We start from the raw sequence: 5,839 nt of genomic DNA on the forward strand, positions 1-5,839 counted from the left end.
GATTTCTGAATTCGAGCCCAACAGGATGGCCATTTCTAGCACACGTATTGTGGCATCGGTAATGAATAAATGGTTGGATATTTCGCAATACGTTTTATTGCACAATGGATGAATATAATTATATTTTATTGCACTGAACTTCCCGACAGGAGAATTTTCAATGTAGCACTCGCCACTGAATTAAATCATTAAATGGTTAAAGGTAAATTGGAGACTTGCGTAAGGGTAACTCCCTTATTTCAAGGACTCCATATAATATTATAAGCCGCCAAAATATTCCATTGCCCGTTATCTCGAAGTAAACACAATTTACTAGATTCAACAGCTAAGTTTTAAAACTGCCACGATAGCCTGCCTCACGCAGTGCTTATAAAACAAAGAGGATTCTCTATCAGCTTGTTGGTGCTGATGACCTTTCTCATTGTTATTGATAAAAATGCTATTTTACCTCTGATCCTGAAAGACTAGACGATAGGGGAGAAGAGTTTTTGTTGAGCCTCGGCAACAATAGCATGTAAACGAGAGTTTCATGATGACGAGAGAGGATGACATCGGATCTCGAGCTGTCCAAAAGATTCCGTCACCGACTCGATACTTTTCTGATTGTGTCGGTCTATCCAAAGATGTTGGTAGGGAGGAAAGGAGGAGGAAATATAAGAGGCGACTGTTTCGGTCTGTTGTTTCTTGACGGAACGCGCGCGAGCCTATGGCACTACACGGAAGAGCCTGGCCTCGTACCAACGAATAGTTGATAATTGTCTTGCAAAGCCAAAAAACAAAACAACCACACCGCCGCCTCCTCGCTGCCGTTTTTACAGAGGCAGAGATGGATAACTGCTGAGTTATTTTTATATAATGTACACTTCTTCTTCTTCTTCTTCTTTTAATACTTGTAAATGTGTTTAACCTTAGAACCACCCTGGTTGAAGGAGAAATGCGTTGCCCAGATATTTATGTATTGTACACAAAATACAACAAAAGAGGCTAATGATAATAATAAATTACTAAGACTAATAATACGCGTGGCGGTATTTATTACATTCTGCTACGGCTAAATACAGTAATGACATTTGTAAATATCGGTACTCTGTCTATGATAAATCTTCCACACTATTTGTATATTTTCTTCTCTCTCTCTCTCTCTCTGTGTGTGTGTGTATTGATCTTATAAGGAGACTAGCACCTGTTTACGCTTTCCCATATAGACGCTGGTCTAAAGGGTATAGGTACCGCGCGGCTGCGCTTGGCTTATTTGGTTTCATCCGACTATTCGGACCGTTGCGCGACTGGGGAAAGAAATAAAAGAGGGGTGCCGTGCCGCCGCCACCAGATAATATATCGATTATTGATGCAGGTGAAATTGCGCAGCCATTTATCTTTGACTCTGTGATAAGAGGGGGAAAAATCCTTTTCGTAGGCCGCCTATTGTTGGCATGGTTGCATACTTTTGTTACAACAAACAGCAGAGTATTAATCACAAGATGCAGTGGTGGCGCAACACATTTGGCACAGCCCAGCTGATTTATAATCAGTGAATAATACTGTGTACATTATGCTGTATAAAACCAGCTTTTATCTTCTTATACATGCGTACACGGCAAAAGTATTATTATGTAACACAATGCCGCGTAGCTCATCGTGAGCGGCTAATTCAATTCACCGTGCAGGGCTGGTAGTCTGGGAGCTGGGCGACAAAAAAATGACAATTTATTAGCAAAAGGTTTGAGGTTAAAATGTGGTTAAGGGGGGTATGACACACACGAAAAGCCACGTCTGTCGACTGGCGGCCGGGGCGTTCAAGCGTGACGCGATCCCGAAGTCGGCGGGAACAGTAAAAAAATCACTTTTGTTTAGAAAATCTGAAATATATCTTAAAAAATAGAGGAATATCAACTTTATTTAATTTCCGACAGACAGACGTCATAATCTGGGGCCTTGAGGCCATCAGACGTCGGTGTGTAAGAAATTTCACAAAATTTCTGTATATTGTGAAAATGGCAACGCTGCATCTTAAGCGCATAATTTAAAATAGAGATATTTGGGGAGGATATGTGAGTTTTTAACTAAGTAAATGCGAACAGAAAATGCAGTAAACTGTTTTTTAAATAAAATTATGCATTTATTTTGTTTAACCGATAATTTTTTGATTATTTGGTTAGTTTTATTGGCAGCTAAATTTTTGACGGTTCAAATTTCTTCCATATGTAACCCGCTTTTGCACTGCTCCTCTTTCATGAAAGTATACCGAACGTCACGGGAAACCCTTGACTAACAGACGTTATGGTTTTTCCCCTGTATTAGCATGGGTTGTTCCCCGCTTATGTGTATGCGCTCTGATGATATCGGAAACAAACGCCAATCGGAGCTATCGACCAATACTCGTTATTCTTCTTCTTCCTTTTTGACGATATTTTTTAAGTATATTACTTATTTATACTATACATATAGGCCTGCTTGTGTTTAGTTTCCCCGTGCTGTTGAAGAGAGACGGGACTCTCTCTGGTTGTTCCACGGCCAAGCACTCGCCCATCCGCATCGAATAAATCTATTGCAGCTGGAGTTGGCGTCTACCAATTTGTCCCGATCGACGACGACGGCCAACGATGTCAACCGTTTGTTTTCTTATTCTCGCTATATAGACGCAACAGAGAGAGTCTTATATACATATTATATAGCAACGCAGGGCTATAGATTACTTCCTAATAATATACCTAAACTTCTTACGTCTTAATGACTCACTCTCTCCATTTCGAGAGAGATTCGTCGTTCCGCCCGAAGTTTTTCTTTTCTTTTTTCTTTCCCGTTAGAGAACATAAGACGGCATCAGGCCTAAATACCTATTAACCTATATTGAATTGAAAATGTCCAAGAGATTCTTTTTTCTTTTGATTTTTTTATTTGGATGCATCCCGGATGCATCAATCCAATCGCCAAACGTTTTCTCTTTTTTTATTCTTTCGAGATTTTGCATGAGTGGCTTCTCATATCTTTTTACCGCGGCTGATTGTGTCCATCACTACACTACGTATAGCAGCAGTCGTCTGTGCGTGAAAGAAGGGCCTGCCACAAGGTCGTGATTGCAATCACGACCGTATGCATGCATACGGAGCTAACCCCCTATGGCTTTTCGGAGTCAGGGTTGTGGTCCTGGCAGGTTGCGCTGTGTGCCACCAATCGCCACCCAAAAAATAAAAATAAATATATTTCTATAGTCGGGCAAAAATGCTCCGAGGGCTCGTGACCAACCAAAAACACACAGGACCGGGCCAGCAACAGCGTGTGAGCCCTTAAAAAATTAAGGCCGGACACACAACCAGCACATCTCTATATAATAGTTGTAAATATGCCCAGCTCAATATCTCTCGGAGGTGACAGACTCGTTTTTTCTCCGGAATCGAAAATTGGGCCGGATCCTCGATGGATCGCGTTATCAAATTTCTTATTTTTCTTCTATAGAACATCACGTCAAGCTGACGGCAGTCAAACTGCCCTATTTTACTTATTTATTCATGAATCTTTCTCGCCAGTTTATTTTTTACTGAACCAAATGATAACAGAAAAGGCTGATGCGCTCATGACGGTGTGACCAGCGCATCAACAGGTTGTTGCGATATAGTGGCACATCAATCTCTCCGCTCATTTATCATGTCTATTATAGCCCTGCGTTGCTATATAATATGTATATAAGACTCTCTCTGTTGCGTCTATATAGCGAGAATAAGAAAACAAACGGTTGACATCGTTGGCCGTCGTCGTCGATCGGGACAAATTGGTAGACGCCAACTCCAGCTGCAATAGATTTATTCGATGCGGATGGGCGAGTGCTTGGCCGTGGAACAACCAGAGAGAGTCCCGTCTCTCTTCAACAGCACGGGGAAACTAAACACAAGCAGGCCTATATGTATAGTATAAATAAGTAATATACTTAAAAAATATCGTCAAAAAGGAAGAAGAAGAATAACGAGTATTGGTCGATAGCTCCGATTGGCGTTTGTTTCCGATATCATCAGAGCGCATACACATAAGCGGGGAACAACCCATGCTAATACAGGGGAAAAACCATAACGTCTGTTAGTCAAGGGTTTCCCGTGACGTTCGGTATACTTTCATGAAAGAGGAGCAGTGCAAAAGCGGGTTACATATGGAAGAAATTTGAACCGTCAAAAATTTAGCTGCCAATAAAACTAACCAAATAATCAAAAAATTATCGGTTAAACAAAATAAATGCATAATTTTATTTAAAAAACAGTTTACTGCATTTTCTGTTCGCATTTACTTAGTTAAAAACTCACATATCCTCCCCAAATATCTCTATTTTAAATTATGCGCTTAAGATGCAGCGTTGCCATTTTCACAATATACAGAAATTTTGTGAAATTTCTTACACACCGACGTCTGATGGCCCCAAGGCCCCAGATTATGACGTCTGTCTGTCGGAAATTAAATAAAGTTGATATTCCTCTATTTTTTAAGATATATTTCAGATTTTCTAAACAAAAGTGATTTTTTTACTGTTCCCGCCGACTTCGGGATCGCGTCACGCTTGAACGCCCCGGCCGCCAGTCGACAGACGTGGCTTTTCGTGTGTGTCATACCCCCCTTAACCACATTTTAACCTCAAACCTTTTGCTAATAAATTGTCATTTTTTTGTCGCCCAGCTCCCAGACTATGGAAATGATCCAAAGTTTGATGCTCAACAAAGCTAGCGCTCATATATTCCACCTGTAGTGGTGTTGTTATATGTAAAATAATATACAGTTTATAGACACACAAGAGAACAGGACATAACACTGGTCCAGAGCTAACGGTATATTGTTCCTATCGATAGAAAAGAACCCCCCAATTTCAATAATCTACCGACAGAATCAGTTTCATTCCATTGAAGGGAGAGAAAATTCGAATGGGGGAAGAAAACAAAAATAAAACGAGAACCTGAATTTGGCTCCTTCTACCCCTAAAATAGAGGACCTTGTTATTTTTTCCCATGCTGGAATTTACCATAAAGAGATGTAAAGAAGGAAACGAAGAATAAAAAAAAATAAAACAACACGTAGAAAAGAGATGGAGTTTCCGATCTGATGGCCGGCCCTCGTCAGGAGCATCAGCTGTCTCTCCCCAAAAAAGGACCGGAATCAAAAAGAAGTCGGACGGACGGTAATAAAGAAAAGCTCGCACACAACAACAGGGCGTATGGAAAAAGAAAAAGATTTCGATTGGGACAAACTGCTGCTGGAGCATCGACGTCGAAGGGGCTCCCAAGTGCCATCGAGTTCGGGACGCCAATTTATTCAGATGGCGCGAGAAGACCTCTCACACCGGGTATTTTCTCCTAGTCGACGGCCATTTATTCTCCTTTTAGCTTATTGGCTCCTTATTCAGAGCCCCACCACTAGCACCTCATTGGGCATTCACCTGGCGTAGTAGAAAGAGCGCTCTCCATGAAAATTTAGACTCATTTAGTATCATCTACCAAGGAGGAGGAGGAGGCTCTGATTTACTTTTACAGGGAAAACGGTCGCCATAAACATTTTCTCTCCTCCATTCAACCCCACCGTCATCCAAGACTTTTTTTTCGGCTTGCGTAGAGTACACCTTTGCATACATACTTGCACATCTTTAACCGCATTTCGGGGCCTTTTTCCTGTGCCAGTAAACAATGACCAGACCTGAGAGAGAAAAACTATTTAGATATTTCCTTTTTTTACAATGACAAAAGAAAACGGTGTATTTCAACTAATAATATCGTAAATCCACAGTCCATCAGCGTCCACACAAGTTATCTTTTTCTCTCGCTCGCCCTCGTTCTCTCCCAAATCATTCCGGAATTATATTTAATCA

This window comes from Daphnia pulex, chromosome 4, assembly GCF_021134715.1.
Source record: "Daphnia pulex isolate KAP4 chromosome 4, ASM2113471v1".
Lineage (NCBI taxonomy): Eukaryota > Metazoa > Arthropoda > Branchiopoda > Diplostraca > Daphniidae > Daphnia > Daphnia pulex.